Genomic DNA, 22,421 nt, shown 5'->3' with positions numbered 1-22,421 from the left:
AGTTGTTCATTTTTCTCAAGCTCTGCCAAGGAAAACTGCCATTTTAAAGTAACACTTTTTGAGAGAGAGAGAGAGAGAGAGAGAGAGAGAGAGAGAGAGAGAGAGAGAGAGAGAGAGCTGGAAGGACTCACAAAGGCTAAGCTAGGCTCAAACTTCCTATGTAGCCAAAGATTACCTCAAATTCTTGATTTAAGGGGCTAGAGGCTGGATTAATGCTCAGTAGTTAATAGCATTTGCTGCTCTTGAAGATAACCTGGGTTCGGTTTCCAGCAATTACATGGCAGCTCACAACCACCTGTAACTCCAGTTTCTGGGGATCTGATGCCTCTTCTGATTCAAAGGCATGAGTTCTGCACATAGTGTATAAATTTACATGCAGGAAAAACATTCACACATTAAATAAAATAAGTAAACGAAATGTGTGTATGTGTTGAATAGTTCATGTCAATTTGACACAAGCTAGAGTCATCTGAGAGGAAAGATACTTAATTGAGAAAATGCCTCTATAAGATCAGGCTGCAAACAAGCCTATAGGGCATTTTCCTAACTGGTGATTGATGGGGGAGAGCCCAGCCTATTGCAGGTAATTCCATCCCCTGGGCTGGTATAACTCAGTTATAAGAAAGCAAGCTGAGCAAACCATGGGGAAAGAGTCAGTAAGCAGCACCCCTCCATGGCCTCTGCATCAGCTTCTGTCTCCAGGCTCCTGCCCTGCTTGAGATACTGTCCTGACTTCCTTTGATGATGAACAGTGATATGGAAGTATGAACAAAATGTCATGTCCTCCCCAACTTGCTTTTTGGTCATGGCATTTTACCATAGCAATAGAAACCCTAAGACTTAGAATACACAAGATACAATTTGCAAAACACATGACACTCAAGAAGAAGGAAGACCAAAGTGTGGATCCTTCATTCCTCCTTAGAATGCGGAACAAAATACCCATGGAAGGAGGTACAGAGACAAAGTTCAGAGCTGAGACAGTAGGAAGGATCTTCCAGAGACTGCCCCACCTGGGGATCCATCCCATATACAACCACCAAACCCAGACACTATTGCATATGCCAACAAATTTTGATGATAGGACCCTGATATAGCTATCTCTTGTAAGACTATGCCAGTGCCTGGCAAATACAGAAGTGGTTGCTCACAGTCATCTATTGGATGGAACACATGGCCCCCACTGGAGGAGCTAGAGAAAGTACCAAGGAGCTAAAGGGGTCTGCAACCTTATAAGAGGAATATCAATATAAACTAACCAGTACCACAAGAGCTTGTGTGTCTAGCTGCATATGTAGCAGAGGGTGGCCTAGTTGGAAGGAGAGGCCCTTGGTCTTGTGAAGATTATATGCCCCAATACAGGGGAATGCCAGGGCCAGGAAGCAGGAGTGGGTGGGTTGGGGAGCAGGGTGGGGGGAGTGTATAGGGGACTTTCAGAGAGGAAACTAGGAAAGGGGATAGCATTTGAAATGTAAATGAAGAAAATATCTAATAAAAATTTAAAAAAAAAAGAAACCCTAAGACTATATTTCCTGATTTTCTCTTCCCTCCATTTCCCAAGTGCTGGTATTAATAATTCATAACCATACCAAACTTTCTAAGAATACATTTGGTACTAAAGGAGAAGTATTTCATCTTCAAGTCTGCTTTACTAGGATTTGGGGAGTCAAATAATGTAATTTACAGCCACAGTTCCCCATATTTTTACTTTTCTGTATCCCTTAATCCTCTCATGCAACTGGACTAGCCCACATGGATACCATAGAATTACTTTCTGCTGCAGAGATTGGAAGCATTAGCACTAAGTGGGAATGAGCACAGAAAAGTACAACAGGGTGACAACAAATGCAAGTGGCAAGATTTATACCTCTATGGTGTTTTTCTCAAATGCAATGGCATGTGTAACAGCCGGATGTGTGGTTTTGCCAGGAGGCATGGTGACCATAAAATAGGAAGTCTTCTGTAGCTCTAGCCTTTAAAAAAGATTTTTTTGTTTGTTTGTTTGTTTTATTGTATGGTTATTTTGTCTGCACACCAGAAGAGACTATTGGCTTCCAAGGTACTACAGGTATAGATGGTTGTGAGCTACCATATGATTGCTAGGAACTGATTTTAGGACCTTTGAAAGATCACCTAGTACTCTGAACCCTGAGTAATTTCTCTAGCATCCATATCTCTAAGCCTACTCTGACCAAGAAACTAAGAGGGGAAAAGAAGCCATCATTTGGAATATCTCTCTCTCTCTCTCCACAAGACAAGGGACACCAAAGCAAGAGGATAGTCACTGAGTTTAGTTGGGACAGCTAAAGCCCTCCCTGGTTCTGCCTTTACATACATATAAAACTCTGAGAAGAAATTTGACTCTGAGAAGATGAAGAAGGCACCATGATTGTGGGGGGGGTCAGACAAGAAATAACAGCATACATGTATGTTTATGGGAATAATCTAGAAGGAAGAGAAAAATGAATGATTCAAATGTCTGTTGCAAAAACACAGCATTGCCAAGCATGGTGATAAAAATCTTTAAGCCTAGAACTTGAGAGGCAGAAGCAGGTAGGACTCCGTGAGTTCACAGCTGGATACTGAGTCCTAGTTCATCTGGGCTACAAAGTGAGATCTAGTCTCAAAAAACAATCACAACAACCAAAACAAACAAACAAAATAACATGACACTGAATGGAAGTTAGCCATTAAGAAGGACAGGAATTCACCTTGCTCTGGAGTTCAGAAAGTAGCAGGCAGGAAACTTCAGCTTTGGATTCAACAGGGACAAAGAAAAGGATGATATTATGCATGTCTGCTAAGGAAAGCTTCAGTGGAAGGCCTGAAGCAACCCAATCTTTCCAAAGGTCAATTTGGTGAGGAAACACAAAGAAGAACTTTTTAAAAATTCTTTAAAACAAGAATGGTTCCAAAAGGGGAAATCAAATTGAGCAGAGAAGTATTAACATCAAATTTAATACTTTTAACAAAGAGGGGAGATGACACAGACAAGCTTATAATCATTCAGAAAGTACCAATTAATCTACTAATATGCTGGGTACTGTGCAGATACTGAAGAAGTTAAATCGAGCAACTCACACATCATGCTGCTCCCAGTCTTTTGTGTAGCAGGTGAAGTGGGCAGATGGATAACCAGATAATTGTAGTCAATGAGACAAATGTTATTATAAAAGAAAACCAAGATGCTAGAGGAACACATAAGGGAAAGATCTCTGTTATATAGAGGTCTGGGAAGGCTCCAGGAAGGAGTGGTGACTACACTGAGATGAAAGCAATTCAGAGAGAGACTTGAAGCTGTCAACAAGTAGTTCAATAGGGTTGAAAACGAAAAACTTACATACTTGAAAAGAATATAAAGCAGTCTTGATGCTGAATCATACAAGATTACCACCATGAATTTCCTTCTGTTTTAAAATGTCTATCTGAGAACTATGATTGTACAAAAGCCAAAACAATGTGTTCTAAGAGCTACTTTCTAAGTAGGTCAAAGACCAAGGTTCAGTGAGTATCACAGAAGAAAAATCTTCTGTACAGGGAAAGAAATGACGAAATGAAATGGCAACTGTGAAAACAGACTGTGAGAAAAAAAAAATCCAAGTCACACTTTTGATTAGATTTGGTTTTGGTTGGTTGGTTTTTTGTTGTTTCAGTGTTTTTGTTTGTTTGTTTGTTTTGTCTTTGTTTGAGATACAGTTTCTCTGTACAGCCCTGGTTGTCCTGAAATTCACTCTGTAGACCAGGCTGGTCTCAAATTCACAGCTATGTCTGCCTCTGCCTCCTGAGTGCAGGGACTAAAGGCATGCACATCACATCAATTTATAAAGAATCTCTAGGGGGGCTGGAGAGATAGCTCAGTGATTAAGAGCACTGACTGCTCTTCCAGAGGTCCTGAATTCAATTCCCAGCAACCACATGGTGGCTCAAAACCATCTGTAATGTAATCTGATGCAATCTTCTTGTGTGTCTGAAGAAAGTGACAGAGTTCTCACATGCATAAAATAAATAAATCACCTTAAAAAAATAAAAAAAGAAGGAAAAGAACCTGTTTCCTTTATTTAAAAGAAAAAGAACCTCTGTTACTGGAAAGATGATTCACTGTTTAAGAGTACATGTTGGCCCTTTAAGGTGAAAATCTTCATTCTCATCTACTCCTATTATCCTGAGTGAGGTAACCCAATCAAAAAAGAACTCATGTGATATGTACTCACTGACAAGTGGATATTAGCCCAGAAACTTAGGATACCCAAGGTATAAGATACAATTTGCAAAACACATGAAACTCAAGAAGAATGAAGACCAAAGTGTGGACACTTTGCCCCTTCTTAGAATTGGGAACAAAACACCCATGGAAGGAGTTACAGAGACAAAGTTTGGAGCTGAGATGAAAGGATGGACCATCTAGAGACTGCCATACCCGGGGATCCATCCTATAATCACCCTCCAAACGCTGACACCATGGTATACACTAGCAAGATTTTGCTGAAAGGACCCTGATATAGCTGTCTCTTGTGAGGCTATGCCATGGCCTAGCAAACACAGAAGTGGATGCTCACAGTCAGCTATTGGATGGATCAGAGGGCCCCCAATGTGGAGGAGCTAGAGAAAGTACCCAAGGAGCTAAAGGGGTCTGCAACCCTATAGGTAGAACAATATGAACTAACCAGTACCCCCCAGAGCTCATGTCTCTAGCTGCATATGTATCAGAAGATGGCCTAGTCGGCCATCATTGGAAAGAGAGGCCCCTTCGTCTTGCAAACTTTATATGCCTCAGTACAAGGGAATGCCAGGGCCAAGAAGTGGGAGTGGGTGGTAGGAGAATTGGGGGGGGGAGGGTATGGGGGACTTTTGGGATAACATTGGAAACGTAAATGAAGAAAATACCTAATTTAAAAAAAAAGAGTACATGCTGATCTAGCAGAAGACCAGATTCAGTTCCCATTACCCACATCTGTTACTTCTTATAACCCTAGCTCCAGAGAATCTCCAGAAAGTCCTCTTCTGGCTTCCAAGGGCACCTGCACTCAGGAACACAACCCCCTACACAATATACATAAGTAAAAATAAATAAATATTTTAAATGAATAAAAATTTTAAAATGCAATGTTTATCATTCAATATCACAACAACAAATAATTCCATTTAAGGAATAAAATAGTCATAAGACACAGATGGAGAGAGGGGACTGGGAGGGAGGGTGATGGAGAGAGGAATGGGGAGTTCAGGATCAAGTGTGGAGAAGGACAAGAGAGATGATTAGATGGTTATGAAAATGAATGAAAATCCGCAAGTGATGGAAGTAGGAGGGCATCTCCAGGATGATACAGAGACCTAGGATAAGGGAGGTGCCCAAGAATCAATGAGGTGATCTTAGCTGTGACTCATTACATTGGGGATATTGAACCTGAAAAGGCTATCTCTTATAGCCAGGCAGAAACCCCAGTAGAGTGATAGGAACACCAAACCACCCATAATACTTTCAACCCAGCCCCTTCCAGTCCGAACAGCACCGGGGTAGCTAGGGCACAGAGTCGGCTGACACCCGCCAGCTACCCATGACACCCGACTTGGGATCTTAAGACTTCTGGTTAGTGGAACACAGCGTCTGCTCCAAACCAATCGCGTGGGACCTGAGACTGCATTAGTTAGGGAAGCAGAAAACCCGGCCTGAGTAGGGGCACAAGCCCCTTTCGGTCCAACCAGCACAGGAGTAGCTAGGGCGCAGAATCAGCTGACACCCACCAGCTACTCACAACACCAACCACGGGATCTTAAGACTTCAGGTGATCCGGCCACCCTCCAGGCCAGAGGACAGGTGTCTACCGGGCCCAAGAGCCCTTTGCCTCAGAATCGGCGAGAGCCATCTTGGTTGCGGGACTTCGCTGAACTTAGCCTGCACAGGTGAGAATGTGCACCACAGAAGCTGATAGCTTCTGGGATAGGCGGGAGCCACAGAGCCTCTGAGGCAGCGGCCTTTTCGGGCTCAAGACATCCGGCCACCCTCCCGGTCAGAGGACAGATCTCCGCACAGCCCAGGAGCCCTTGGCCTCAGGATCTGCAAAAGCTTTCTTGGTTCCAGGACTCCGCCGAACTTAGGAACTTAGTCTGCACAGGTGAGAGTGTGCACCACAGAAACTGACAGCTTCTGGGACAGGCAGGAGCCACAGAGCCTATGAGGCAGCACCCTTTTTGGGCCCCAGACATCCGGCTACCCTCCATGCCAGAAGACAGGTGTCCACCCGGCCCGGGAGCCCTTTGCCTCAGGATCGGCGAGAGCCATCTTGGTTCCAGGACTCTGCTGAACTTAGTCTGCATAGGTGAGAGTGTGCACCACAAAAGCTGACAGCTTCTGGGACAGGCGGGAGCCACAGAACTACTGAGGCAGCATCCTTTTCGGGCCCCAGACATCCGGACACCTTCCTGGCCAGAGGACAGGAGTCCAACCGGCCCGAGAGGCTTTTGCCTCTAGATTGGTGGTAGCCATCTTGGTTCCAGGACTCCACCGAACATAGTCTGCATAGGTGAGAGTGTGCAACACACAAGCTGACAGCTTCTGTGACCCGCCAAAGCAACACAGCTTCTGGGAAAGATCCTGTTTTGGGCCTTCATCTTCGGCCAGGAGGAGGTCCAAACACAAGATATCTGTGCACCTTCCCTGTAAGAGGAGATCTTGCCTACAGAGAGTGCTCTGACCACTGAAACTCAGAGGAGAGAGCCTGTCTCCCAGGTCTGCTGATAGAGGCTAACAGAATCACCAGAAGAACAATCTCTAAACAGAGACAACTATAACAACTAACTCCTGAGAATACCACATGGCGAAAGGTAAACGTAAGAATCTTACTAACAGAAACTAGGACCACTCACCATCATCAGAATCTAGCACTCCCACTTCGCCCAGTCCAGGGCACACCAACACACCTGAAAAGCTAGACCTGGATTTAAAACCATATCTCATGATGATAGTAGAGGACATCAAGAAGGACTTAAATAACTCACTTAAAGAAATACAGGAGAACACTGTAAAAAAGTAGAAGACATTAAAGAGGAAACACAAAAATCCCTTAAAGAATTGCAGGAAAACACAACCAAACAGGTGATGGAATTGAATAAAACCATCCAAGACCTAAAAAGGGAAGTAGACACAATAAAGAAAACCCAAATTGAGGCAACACTGGAGATAGAAACCCTAGGAAAGAAATCTGGAACCATAGATGCGAGCATCTATAACAGAATACAAGAGATGGAAGAGAGAATCTCAGGTGCAGAAGATTCCGTAGAGAACATCAGCACAACAATCAAAGAAAATGGAAAATGCAAAAAGATCCTAACTCAAAACATCCAGGAAATCCAGGACACAATGAGAAGACCAAACCTATGGATAATAGGAGTAGATGAGAATGAAGATTTTCAACTAAAAGGACCAGCAAACATCTTCAACAAAATTATTGAAGAAAACTTCCCAAATCTAAAGAAAGAGATGCCCATGAACATACAAGAAGCCTACAGAACTCCAAATAGACTGGACCAGAAAAGAAATTCCTCCCGACACATAATAATCAGAACAACAAATGCACTAAATAAAGATAGAATACTAAAAGCAGTAAGGAAAAAAGGTCAAGTAACATATAAAGGCAAGCCTATCAGAATTACACCAGATTTTTCACCAGAGACTATGAAAGTCAGAAGAGCCTGGACAGATGTTATACAGACACTAAGAGAACACAAATTCCAGCCCAGGTTACTATACCCAGCCAAACTCTCAACTACCATAGATGGAGAAACCAAAGTATTCCACGACAAAACCAAATTCACCCATTATCTCTCCACGAATCCAGCCCTTCAAAGGATAATAACAGAAAAAAAACAATATGAGGACGAGAAGAACGCCCTAGAAAAAACAAGATGGTGATCCCTCAACAAACCTAAAAGAAGACAGCCACAAGAACAGAATGCCAACTTTAACAACAAAAATAACAGGAAGCAACAATTACTTTTCCTTAATATCTCTTAATATCAGTGGACTCAACTCCCCAATAAAAAGACATAGACTAACAAACTGGCTACACAAACAAGACCCAACATTTTGCTGCTTACAGGAAACTCATCTCAGAGAAAAAGATAGACACTACCTCAGAATGAAAGGCTGGAAAACAATTTTCCAAGCAAATGGTATGAAGAAACAAGCTGGAGTAGCCATTCTAATATCTAACAAAATCGACTTCCAACCCAAAATAATCAAAAAAGACAAGGAGTGGCACTTCATACTCATCAAAGGTAAAATGCTTCAAGAGGAACTCTCAATTCTGAATATCTATGCTCAAATACAAGGGCAGCCACATTCATTAAAGAAACTTTAGTAAAGCTCAAAGCACACATTGCACCTCACACAATAATAGTGGGAGACTTCAACACACCACTTTTATCAATGGAAAGATCATGGAAACAGAAATTAAACAGGGACACAGTGAAACTAACAGAAGTGATGAAACAAATGGACTTAACAGATATCTACAGAACATTTTATCCTAAAACAAAAGGATATACCTTCTTCTCAGCACCCCATGATACCTTCTCCAAAATTGACCACATAATTGGTCACAAAACAAGCCTCAACATATACAAAAAATATTGAAATTGTCCCATGCAACCTATCAGATCACCATGGACTAAGACTGATCTTCAATAACAAAATAAATAATAGAAAGCCAACACACACGTGGAAACTAAACAACACTGTTCTCAGTGATACCTTGGTCAAGGATGGAATAAAGAAAGAAATTAAAGACTTTTTGGAGTTTAATGAAAATGAAGCCACAACATACCCAAACTTATGGCACACAATGAAAGCGTTTCTAAGAGCAAAACTCATAGCTCTGAGTGCCTCCAAAAAGAAACTAGAGAGAGAGCACACATTAGCAGCTTGACAACACACCTAAAAGCTCTAGAACAAAAGGAAGAAAATTCACCCAAGAGGAGTAGACGACAGGAAATAATCAAACTCAGGGGTGAAGTCAACGAAGTGGAAACAAGGAGAACTATTCAATGAATCAACCAATCGAGGGGCTGGTTCTTTGGGAAAAACAACAAAATACATAAACCCTTAGCCAGACTTACTAGAGGGCACAGGGAAAGTATTCTAATTAACAAAATCAGAAATGAAAAGGGAGACATAACAACAGATCCTGAAGAAATCCAAAACACCATCAGATCCTTCTACAAAAGCCTATACTCAACAAAACTGGAGAACCTGGACGAAATGGACAAGTTTCTAGACAGATACCAGGTATCAAAGTTAAATCAGGATCATATTAAGGATCTAAACAGTCCCATATCCCCTAAAGAAATAAAAAAAGTCATTAATAGTCTCCCAACCAAAAAAAGCCCAGGACAAGATGGGTTTAGTGCAGAGTTCTATCAGACCTTCAAAGAAGATCTAATCCCAGTTCTTCACAAACTATTCCACAAAATAGAAACAGAAGGTACTCTACCCAACTCATTCTATGAAACCACAATTACTCTGATACCTAAACCACAAAAAGACCCAACAAAGATAGAGAACTTCAGACCAATTTCCCTTATGAATATCAATGCAAAAATCCCCAATAAAGTTCTCGCTAACCAAATCCAAGAACACATCAAAATAATCATCCATCCTGACCAAGTAGGTTTCATCCCAGGGATGTAAGGATGGTTCAATATATGGAAATCCATCAACATAATCCAGTATATAAACAAACTCAAAGACAAAACCACATGATCATCTCGTTAGATGCTGAGAAAGCCTTTGACAAAATCCAACACACATTCATGATAAAAGTCTTGGAAAGATCAAGAATTCAAGTCCCATACATAACCATGATAAAAGCAATCTACAGCAAAACAGTAGCCAACACCAAGTAAATGGTGAGAAGCTGGAAGATATCCCACTAAAATCAGGGACTAGACAAGGCTGTCCACTCTCTCCCTACCTATTCAACATTGTACTTGAAGTCTTAGCGAGAGCAATTAGACAACAAAAGGAAATCAAGGGGATAAAAATTGGAAAAGAAGAAGTCAAAATATCACTCCTTGCAGATGATATGATAGTATGTATAAGTGACCCTAAAAATTCCACCAGAGAACTCCTAAGCCTGATAAATAGCTTCGGTGAAGTAGCTGGATATAAAATTAACTCAAGCAAGTCAATGGCCTTTCTGTACACAAAGGATAAACAGGCAGAGAAGGAAACTAGGGAAACAGCACCCTTCTCAATAGTCACAAACAATATAAAATACCTTGTCGTGACTCTAAGAAAGTGAAAGATCTGTATGACAAGAACTTCAAGGCTCTGAAGAAAGAAATTAAAGAAGATCTCAGAAGATGGAAAGATCTCCCATGCTCATTGATTGGCAGGATCAACATTGTAAAAATGGCTATCTTGCCAAAAGCAATCTACAGATTCAATGCAATCCCCATCAAAATTCCAACTCATTTCTTCAAGAAATTAGAAAGTGCAATCTGCAAATTCATCTGGAATAACAAAAAACCTAGGATAGCACAAACTCTTCTCTAGGATAAAAGAACCTCTGGTGGAATCACCATGCCTGACCTAAAGCTATACTACAGAGCAATTTTGATAAAAACTGCATGGTACTGGTATAACCACATACAAGTAGACCAATGGAAGAGAATTGAAGACCCTGAGATGAACCCACACACCTATGGTCACTTGATCTTTGACAAGGGAGCTAAAACCATCCAGTGGCAAAAAATACAGCATTTTCAACAAATGGTGCTGGCACAACTGGCGGTTATCATGTAGAAGAATGGGAATTGATCCATTCCTATCTCCTTGTACTAAGGTCAAATCTAAGTGGATTAAGGAACTCCACATAAAACCAGAGACACTGAAACTTATAGAGGAGAAAGTAGGAAAAAGCCTCGAAGATATGGGTACAGGGGAAAAATTCCTGAATAGAACAGCAAAGACTTTTGCTGTAAGATCTAGAATCGATAAATGGGACCTCATAAAGTTACAAAGCTTCTGCAAGGCAAAAGACACCGTGAATAAGACAAAAAGACCACTAACAGATTGGGAAAGGATCTTTACCTATCCTAAATCAGATAGGGGACTAACATCCAATATATATAAAGAACTCAAGAAGGTGGACTCCAGAAAATCAAATAACCCCATTAAAAAATGGGGCTCAGAACTGAACAAAGAATTCTCACCTGTGGAATACCGAATGGCTGAGAAGCACCTGAAAAAAATGTTCAACATCCTTAATCATCAGGGAAATGCAACTCAAAACAACCCTGAGATTCCACCTCAAACCAGTCAGAATGGCTAGGATCAAAAATTCAGGTGACAGCAGATGCTGGCGAGGATGTGGAGAAAGAGGAAAACTCCTTCATTGTTGGTGGGATTGCAAGCTTTTACAACCACTCTGGAAATCAGTTTGGCGGTTCCTCAGAAAATTGGACATAATACTACCAGAGGATTCAGCAATACCTCTCCTGGGCATATATCCAGAAGATGTTCCAACCAGCAAGAAGGACACATGCTCCACTATGTTCATAGAAGCCTTATTTATAATAGCCAGAAGCTGGAAAGAACCCAGATGCCCCTCAACAGAGGAATGGATACAGAAAATGTGGTACATTTACACAATGGAGTACTACTCAGCTATTAAAAGGAATGAATTTATGAAATTCCTAGGCAAATGGATAGACCTGGAGGTCATCATCCTGAGTGAGGCAACACAATCACAAAGGAACTCACACAATATGTACTCACTGAAATGTGGATATTAGCCCAAAAACTTAGGATACCCAAGTTATAAGATACAATTTGTTAAAGGCATGAAACTCAAGAAGAACGAAGACCAAAGTGTGGACACTGTGCCCCTTCTTAGAATTGGGAACAAAACACCCATGGAAAGAGTTACAGAGAAAAAGTTTGGAGCTGAGACGAAAGAATGGACCATCTAATAAAATGAAGTGGCCTGTCTGGATTGTATCAATTGTCAAAAGACACTGATGTACTGGGAAACATCCTGAAAGTATCTGAGGCTGTAAAGAGATGCCTCTGATTTAAACTGCTTTTCTGGCAAGAGTGATTACTGTCCCTTTGTTTCAATGGAATTGGCCCCCTGCCCCTCTGCAGTGGTGAAATTGCTAAGCTATGAAATCATTTCCTTCACATGTGCACAGGATGGGTCAGTAACCTGCCTCCACAACCAGGCATTCCAAATCAGACTGAGAGGGCAAAATCCACAGCTATCTTAATTTCAAACTCTAGGTTTTGATCTTTCAGTTTCATCATTTCAGCAATAACAGTTTTGTTTTTGTTTTTCTTACTTAACTGGCCTTAATAAAAAAAATTGTGGGCCTCTTCCTTTCTTGACTCATAGATTTGATACACCATGTCCTGCCCAAGGATTTTTTTGCTTACATTCTGATTTTTTACAGGCACTGATATCCCTCTGTGCCACTGCAACAATCCTTCATACTGTCCTTGTGTAGCTTTTCTAGTGGCCCTATAAGACACCTTTAGGAGATGAGTCAGATTAAAGAAAAATGAAGAGAAAAACTGTACATATGAACCTATCTCCAAATAGCATTTGATCTAGCCCAATTTTTCTCACTACTACATACGAAGAAAAGTTAATTAGAAATGTAACTAGCGCTGGCGAGATGGCTCAATGGTTAAGAGTGCTGACTGCTCTTCCGAAGGTCCTGAGTTCAAATCTCAGCAACCACATGGTAGCTCACAACCACCCATAATGAGATCTGCTGCCCTCTTCTAGTGTGTCTGAGGTCAGCTACAATGTACTTACATATAATAAATAAATAAATAAATCTTTAAAAAAAAAAAAAAAAGCCGGGCGTGGTGGCGCAAGCCTTTAATCCCAGCACTCGGGAGGCAGAGACAGGCAGATTTCTGAGTTCGAGGCCAGCCTGATCTACAAAGTGAGTTCCAGGACAGCCAGGGCTGTACAGGGAAACCCTGACTCAAAAAACCAAAAAAAAAAAAAAAAATGTAACTAGCTTGGGAACATCTGAATTACAAGCAAAATCCCAGAATTCAAGATTTAGTCAATGAACACCAACTGGCATCTATTGCTTTTTGGAAACTTAACCTATGCTGACAAAGAGTATATGCTCTATCACAGCAGGTATGTTTCCTATCTTGTTTTCTAAAGTACATCAGGTGTTTTTAATAGACTTGTCATATAAGACATTCTCAATGCATCACTGCTCATCAAATAATAGGCTGAAATGGGTGCAGATACACAAGGACAGTATGAAGGATCGTTGCAGTGGCACAATTCTGTATATAGGCCTCAGAGGTAGCTAAATGAATCTACATGGTGATGAGTGTACACATAAAGAGAGTCACCTACAGTAGATTTTAATTGTTAAAAATGTTTTTTGCTTGTTGTGAGAGATGCTGATACAAAGAGAACTGGGAAAAGGTTACATTGGCCTCCTGTATGTTCCTTTTTATAACTTTCTGTGAATCTAATGATTTTAAAATAATGAATCTTAAAAAGACACACAACCCAAAATGATTTTAAAATATACACTCTATGTTATAGAAGAACCCTAAAAGGTGAAACAAGTAAAAAATAAATAAAATTTAAAATAATAAACGTAAGATACAAGTGTTGGACTTCAATCCAAAAGCATCAACCATTACTTTAAATGGAAATTTGCTCAATATTGTACTAAAAAGGTACTTATTACATGACTATCATGGGCTAAGCCTTAGGATGTGTACAACTGCAGTGCTGATAGCAGTCCAGTGAGCCAAGTTCATAACTGCCAGGAGATTTAAAGTGAAAGAGAAAGAAGTTAAAGAGGTGGCTGTGGCCAAATGAAGGAAGACTAATAGGTAACATAATTAATAGGACTTGGGCAACAGCTGGATGTGTGCCACAAGGGAAATGAAATAGTCTGGCCTCCACACACATGCACTAGCATACATGTGTGCCCATACAAATGCACACATGTATGCACACCACAGGCGCACACACACACACACACACACACACACACACACACACACACAGGGAAATATAAATTTAAAAATGCATTAAAACAAGGGAGCAGGGAGAAGGGGGAGGGGGAGGATATAGGAGATTTTTGGAGAGGAAATGAAGAAAATGAAGAAATGTAAATGAAAAAAATATCTATTAAAAAAAAACAAGGGGAAAGACAGAGGTATAGTAAGAAGATGGTACATCCTTTAAGTTAGTTGATGAGCTTTCAAGATAGCTTAACGATGTACCATAAATGTTTTCAGTCTAGTTGTTCTTATTCTACCCTGAAGTTTACTGGCAAGTACTTGAAACAAATGTAGTGACATAGCAAGACATCCTCAAAGTCATGTGTTAGAGCACTTTCAGCAAATTCTGTTCTATAGAACTATCAAAGCTGTTTTCCAAAATTTACTTCTATACTCCAAATATTTCTTTCACTTCACCTAAAAACTTTTCCTTTGGACTCAAGAAGACACAGTGTAAAGAAGGAAAAGAAGAGTAAGATTTGCTCTTGTCTGATTTACTGACTCTTAATTTCCTTTTTAGGTCCTTTCTCATTCATGTTCCTCTGATTTGAATAAGTTTTCCCTATTCCATTTCTCTAATTTTTGTGCTTCTAATGATATGTACTTAGTAAATGCTGGTTATTGTTTAGGAACCTAAATACTCAATTTCTGACTGCAATTTGTAAGGCCTCCAAGAATCTTGGATATGATCCCAGAACACGAAGTGAAAGAAAACACTTGCCAACAGCTTGGAAGTTTTCAGTTACTTCCAAAGACCAGCTTCTCTAAAATGAGCTCCCATTTTCTTTTCAGTGGTACCTTGAATGTACTCAAGAAACTTAGGTATATTTATAAGTTGCACAAGGTGAAAAAAAAATTGTTGAGAGAAAAAGAGGACAGAATTCTGGCTAATTCTCCATTTTCTGCTAAGATGTACTCTATTTCCTTGCCAAAGGGGACCCAAGGGCAGAGAGTTGGGAATTTCCAGGATCAGATTGCATTGTTCCTCTCTGTCCTGGCTGAGTTCCAGTAGTCCAGGGACTGCTGGTGACCCTTCAGCCTGATGGTCTGTAAACTTCTGCTCCATTACAGATAGATTTGGGGCTTGTCCCAGGCATGGGATAACTTCCTGTGATTGTGCTAGAGATGACCTGGCTCCCAGGATCTACTTCCATGATTTGTCAACAAAGGCAAGGGAAATCTTGTATCTCTGCAGTGATGTGGGACTTTGGAGGAAGAATCTTAAGACTATATGTTCAGCAGAGATAAAGTGCACCAGGGGGCTGTGTTCAAGCACAGCCACACCACATGACATGTATTTGACCTTCTTTATGCATTGTTTCTCATTATTCCTTAGATGGTAGTCTTAGCAGTCCATAAGAGCTGCTACATAGAGTCCCAGAGGTTTCAAACTTGTGTCACCAGTCACCATATATTGTGTACCAGCATCAAGATGCAAAATGGGTTGGAATAATAAACTAAAGCCAACTCAGGAACAACCTGACTTTAAAACTCTGATAAATACTATGATTGGGTCTGCAGTGCAATGAAAACACAAAAGAAATAATCAAGTTTGAATAGATTCAAAGATGGTTAATACAGAATCTGTGATAACAAAACTGACTCTTATGAGAGTATGGGAGAGGGGAAGATCCTCTAAACAAATGTACTTTCAAAGGTAAGATAGTATAAGAATATTATTTCTTTTGTGGTATATGTATTCTGTAAGGGGTTGACACTGGAAATCTTTCTCAATTGCCCTCCACCTTATTTTTTGAGACAGGGTCTTTCATTAAACTTGGAGCTCACAAATTCAGCTAGGCTGGCTGACTAGCAAACACGAGGGATCTATCTGTCTTCCACTTTATCCACCTCCGAGAGCTAAGATTGTGAGTGTGCACCAACATATCTGGCTTTTTCCATGTGGGTACTGGGGGTGAAACTCAGGAGAAGAAAGTATTCTCACACCAAAGTGTTAACATAAACAATGATGTCCACATAACATATAGGCCCTTACTGTCGTTCAACTGTATAGTGACAAATGGTTAATATACTATAAATATATGTATATATATATACATATATATATACATATATATATATATACTATTAGAATAAAAAATGAAAAAGAAATGTAATTTTCTGCCCTCTAAAAGAATTATCATAATCAAAGTAACAACAACAAATTCTGGAGTAACAAAGACTCCTCAAAACATATACTTATAGTTGAAAACACATATGCCCCAGAACCCAGAATTGCATCTGATGCTTTAGATAAGTGATTACATAATTTGATATTCTCTGTGAACCCCCACATGAAATATATATTCTTTTTATGCCATAAACTGTAGAGACTAAAGTGCAAGGAGCTTAAACAACTTATCTATAGGCACAGCTACTAATAAACAGTTTAATTTATAATTTGTTATCTCAAGACTTGCTTTACTGCAAGACAGTCTCTGATTCTCATCTTCTCTCCATGTCCTAGCTTTTTACTCAAACTCTGTCCCTCCTTGTCTCACTTCTATAAAATTAAAAAAAAAAAAAACTATTATCCATGATATAGTTAACACCTCTCCGGGTTAGACTTTTTTTCACTGAAGTCCTTCGGAAAACTCTTGTCAAATTTGTGCCATCTCTAAAGGAACATGAGATGTATAACTAGTTTAGGGTTTCTTCTCACAAATTAATGGTCTTTCTTGATTTTAGATACTTTTTATTCTTTTTAATGAGACCACAGAGATTATTCATACAAACATATAATAAAAATCCTATATTAATTTCATTTTTCTATCTTTCTCAGAAACATCTTTTTAACTTTTGTCCACCACATAGCAGGCCAAACAGGAGTATCTTGTTTAATTTTGTATTTATCTGATGCCTAATAAGGCTAGATGTTATTTTCTGTGTAAAGTCCTTTCAAATACATCTGTAAACTGTTAAATGTGTGTTTTACAATTATTATGTTGATCTTCTTACAATAATTGATAAAAAGGATTTCTTTTTTTGTTTTTATTCCACAACTTATTTATTCCAGTCTAGGAAATGTGTTCTCGTTAGTGTGGTTTACAGCGTCACAGGTATGCGTAGGCAGCTACCTTACAAAATCCTCAGAATGATCTTTCTCCTCTCTTACCCACCACGTTCCTCTGGGTTCTCATAAACTACTAGAGGCTTCTCTGTAAGAACCTTTCATGGCTATATCACAGAACTCACACTCTTCATTTAAAGTGTTATTAAATACTACCTTCTAAGACTAAAGCGCTGGATTATATTTAATGCTTTCTGGGTATCAAATTTACTTTGATCCCCATAAATACTGCATTCTCTCCCTCAGCATATCCACAATCTCCTTAAGGAGAGAAAAAATCTTGTGGCAAAACACTCATGCTCCCTCTACAGTCGCATTCTGTGGAGGGCAGGTAATGAATTCCCCATAAAGGCAAATGCACTGTGCCTTGAAAAGAAACAATCAAGCAAACTCCTTTAGGAAACATTGATTTACAAATTACAGAGCAGCAGCAAAGGAAAACAGAAGACTGCTTGCCATAATTAATTGAAACCTAAATAAGGTGAGTAACAAAATATTGTGCCAGTCATCCTATCTGCCATCTAATTAAATTATAAACATCTATGAGGAAAATGCATTTGCAAGAGTTGGGTATGTCTTCACAGTATTGAAGTTGCGACTTACCAGATTTTTCTTCAGTTTTTCTTTCCATGTTTCTTTTTTTTTCAGTACTGATATTTTTTTAATTAGGTATTTTCTTCATTTACATTTCCAATGCTATCTCAAAAGTCCCCCATACCCCCCACCCCCCGCACTCCCCTACTTACCCACTCCTACTTCGTGGCCCTGGCATTCCCCTGTACTGAGGCATATAAAGTTTGCACGACCAATGGGCCTCTTTTCCAAGGATAGTCGACTAGGCCATCTTCTGATACATATGAAACCAGAGACAAAAGCTCCGGGAGGTACTGGTTAGTTCATATTGTTGTTCTACATATAGTGTTGCAGATCCCCCCAGCTCCTTGGGTACTTTCTCTAGCTCCTACATTGGGGGCCCCGTGATCCATCCAACAGCTGACTGTGAGCATCCACTTCTGTGTTTGCTAGGCCCTGGCATAGTCTCATAAGAGACAGCTATATCTAGGTCCTTTCAGCAAAATCTTGCTGTGTGCTCTCTCTAGTTTCTTTTTGGAGGCACTCAGAGAGATGAGTTTTCCTCTTAGAAATGCTTTCATTGTGTGCCATTAAGTTTGGGTATGTTGTGGCTTCATTTTCATTAAACTCTAAAAAGTCTTTAATTTCTTTCTTTATTCCTTCCTTGACCAAGGTATCATTGAGAAGAGTGTCGTTCAGTTTCCACGTGAATGTTGGCTTTCCATTATTTATGTTGTTATTGAAAATCATCCTTAGTCCATGGTGATCTGATAGGATGCATGGGACAAATTCAATAATTTTGTATCTGTTGAGGCCTGTTTTGAGACCACTTATATGGTCAATTTTGGAGAAGGTACCATGAGGTGCTTAGAAGAAGGTATATCCTTTTGTTTTAGGATAACATGTTCTGTAGATATCTGTTAAATCCAATTGTTTCATAACTTCTGTTAGTTTCACTGTATCCCTCTTTAGTTTCTGTTTCCACGATCTGTCCATTGATTAAAGTGGTGTGTTGAAGTCTCCCACTATTATTGTGTGAGGTGCAATGTGTGCTTTGAGCTTTACTAAAGTTTCTTTAATGAATGTGGCTGCCCTTGCATTTGGAGAATAGATATTCAGAATTGAGGGTTCCTCTTGGAAGATTGTCCCTTTGATGAGTATGAAGTGTCCCTCCTTGTCTTGGGTTGGAAGTCGATTTTATTAGATATTAGAATGACTACTCCATCTTATTTCTTCAGATCATTTGCTTGGAAAATTGTGTTCCAGTCTTTCATTCTGAGGTAGTGTATGTCTTTTTCCCTGAGAGGTGTTTCCTGTAATCAGCAAAATGTTGGGTCCTGTTTGTGTAGCCAGTCTGTTAGTCTCTGTCTTTTTATTGGGGAATGAGTCCATTGATATTAAGAGATATTAAGGAAAAGTAATTGTTGCTTCCTATTATTTTTGTTGTTAGAGTTGGCATTCTGTTCTTGTGGCTGTCTTCTTTTAGGTTTGTTAAAATATTACTTTCTTGCTTTTTCTAGGACGTGGTTACTGTCCTTGTATTGTATTTTTCTGTTATTAACCTTTGAAGGGCAGGATTTGTGAAAGATAATGAGTGAATTTGGTTTTGTCGTGGAATACTTTGGTTTCTCCATGTATGGTAATTGAAAGTTTGGCTGCCTATAGTAGCCTGCGCTGGCATTTGTGTTCTCTTAGTGTCTGTATAACATCTGTCCAGGATCTTCTGGCTTTCATAGTTTCTGGTGAAAAGTCTGGTGTAATTCTGATAGGCCTGCCTTTATATGTTACTTAAACTTTTTCCCTTACTGCTTTTAATATTCTATCTTTATTTAGTGAATTAGTTGTTCTGATTATTCTGTGTTAGGAGGAATTTCTTTTCTGTTCTAGTCTATTTGGAGTTCTTTAGGTTTCCTGCATGTTCAGGGGCATGTCTTTCTTTAGGTTTGGGAAGTCTTCTTCTATAATTTGGTTGAAGATATTTGCTGGCCCTTTAAGTTGAAAATCTTTATTCTCATCTACTCCTATTATCCATATGTTTGGCCTTCTCATTGTGTCCTGGATTTCCTGGATGTTTTGAGTTAGGATCTTTTTGCATTTTGCATTTTCTTTCATTGTTGTGCCAATGTTCTCTATGGAGTCTTCTGCACCTGAGATTCTCTCTTCCATCTCTTGTATTCTGTTGCTGATGCTCACATCTATGGTTCCAGATTTCTTTCCTAGGGTTTCTTTCTCCAGCGTTGACTCACTTTGTGTTTTATTTATTGTGTCTTCTTCCCTTTTTAGGTCTAGTATGGTTTTGTTCATTTCCATCACCTGTTTGGTTGTGTTTTCCTATTTTTCTTTAAGGACTTCTACCTGTTTGGTTTTGTTTTTCTGTTTTTCTTTAAGGACTTGTAATTCTTTAGCAGTGTTCTCCTGTATTTCTTTAAGTGAGTTATTTCCTCTCGTGATTCTGTTAGCCTCTATCAGCAGACCTGGGAGACTAGCTCTCTCCTCTGAGTTTCAGTGGTCAGAGCACTCTCTGCAGGCAAGCTCTCCTCTTACAGGGAAGGTGTACAGATATCTGGTGTTTGGACTTGCCTCCTGGCAGAAGATGAAGGCCCGAAACAGGGCCCATCCCAGAAGCTGTCTCGCTTTGGCCTGTCACAGAAGCTGTTAGCTTCTGTAGTCCACACTCTCACCTGCACAGAGCAGTCTCAGAGGGATCCGGGAACCAAGATGTCTCCCCCAGGTGCTCTGGAAAAGCTCTCCCGGGTGGGGCAGACACCTCTCTTCTGGCAGGGAAGGTACCCGGATGTCTGGAGCCTGAAACGTGGTCTGCCTCAGAAGCTGTCCTCTACGGACCTTGGGGTTGTCCACTGACTCCGCGCCCAAGTGACCTGGTGCTGGCGCTGACCTGAAGGGATTTGTGACCCTTGTCAGGCCGGGTTTTCTGCTTCCCTAATGCTGTTTCAGGTCCCTCGAGATTGGATTGGAACCGAAGTTGTGTTCCACTCACCGGTGTTCCTAGGATCGAGTGGAGAATCCTCTAGGGGACCTTAGGGTGTTCTCCGACTCTGCGCCCAAGGTGACCCAGTGCTGGTGCGGACCAGAAGGGCATAAACTGTATTTCTTGATTGTCACATTCAATGTGAAAATGTTCTCATACTTTATCATACATTTTTATGTCTAGATAACCTTGAGAAAAAAAACTAGTTTGCTGTATCTGTATATTTATTCTACATCTATATCACCTATATTTGGGGGGAGATCCAGGGTAAGGCACTATGAGGGAGTTCCATAATTCAAAAAAGAACATGGCTACTTTCTGTCCTTTTACAAAATTCTAGCCTAGGTTAAAGTGAAGACTTTTGGGTTAATGTCATTGGCAGAGGAAATTTCAAGACATCCTAGACTCTGTCATGTAGTTATTAGTGTTCACTCTTATGCAGAGCTATAAAGAAAAGGAACAAACTGAGCAAGAAAAAAATATAAAATTTACAATTTTAGGAGAAAAGTGATGGCACTGAGCTAAGTCTAGTGGTCCAGGTTAGACTTTTTTTTTTTCTTTCACTGAAATCAGAAAAGCCTAATGCTAAATGGATTAAAAGGAATGGTGACCTCAGGGTAGAATACACCCAACTAAGCTTACAGTTTGTGAAAATGAATTTTATAAAAGCTTAAGCCATGAAGGAAACTAAAAGAAAGCTGGTGAAGATGTATTTGGACGAGGGGGCCAAGTTCCAGCTGCAGAAAGCAGAGAACTTGGCTAATGTGATTCTTGGCTTTAGAGTCAAAAATATAATAACAAAGTTACACAATCTCCTTCCACAACTAAGGAAAAACCTCTGAAGACAGGCATATGTCAGGGATGTACCTACATGGAGACCAAGTGAGGCCACTTCAAGAAGCTGTGAAGGTGAAGCCTAGATTTTGTTAGTGAACCCAAGATATCAGAGCTGTGGAATACCTTTCAAGGAAAGCTGTAGACCAGGTATGAAATCAGTCCAAGAGAGAGAGAAAAGTATGTTACAGTCACTAAAGCTGAAAGGAGTTGAAGATCAGACATGAAGATTCAGAAATTGGAGTTTACCCTGCTGGTTTTCAGCCTTGCTTTGGTCCAGTATTTCTTCACTATGTTCCCTTTGCTTCCTTTTGGAATGGTAATGAATATTCTTTGACAGTATATGTTAGAATTATATAATCAGTTCTTTGATTTTGATTTAAAGGGTTTAGAGTTAAGAGATTACCATGAGTCTTAAAAGAGACTTTGAACTTTGAACTTTTAACCAGTGTTGAGATTGTTATAGACTATGGGAACTTTTGAAGTTAAACTGAATGTATTTTTGCATTATGATATGGCCTATGGAGGCCAGGGAGTGGTTTGAATAAGAACAGCCCCACAGGCTCATACATTTGAATGCTTAGCAGGGAGTGACTCTTTTTGAAAAGGATTAAGAAGTGTGGCCTTGTTGGAGTAAGTATGACTTTGTTGGAGAAAATGTGTTCCTGGGAGTGGGTTTTTGATGTTTCAAACACACAAGTGAGCCCCAATAGTTCTCTCTTTTGCTGCTGCCTGTGGATCCAGATGTAGAACTCTCAGCTCCTTCTCCAGCACCATATCTGCCTGTGTGCTGTCATGCTCCCACCATGATGACAATGGACTAAACTTCTGAAACTTTAACCAAGGCCCAAATAAATGCTTTGCTTTATAAAAGTTGCCATGGTCATGGTGTCTCTACACAGAAA

The 22,421-nt window shown here is 40.0% G+C and overlaps 1 protein-coding gene across 2 annotated transcripts in view; it reads right to left on the bottom strand.

Annotated features, from left to right (window-relative positions):
- Window positions 1-22,421, bottom strand: part of Gab3 (GRB2 associated binding protein 3) — a 150,246-nt gene that overhangs the window by 55,701 nt on the left and 72,124 nt on the right. The gene's annotated exons all lie outside the window — the stretch shown is intronic.

Source organism: Mus caroli, unplaced genomic scaffold (assembly GCF_978045245.1).
Source record: "Mus caroli unplaced genomic scaffold, Mus_caroli_1 scaffold_5, whole genome shotgun sequence".
NCBI classification, from domain to species: Eukaryota; Metazoa; Chordata; class Mammalia; order Rodentia; family Muridae; genus Mus; species Mus caroli.
Note: the sequence above shows the minus strand (reverse complement) of the source record. Positions and strands in the feature narration are given on the sequence as shown.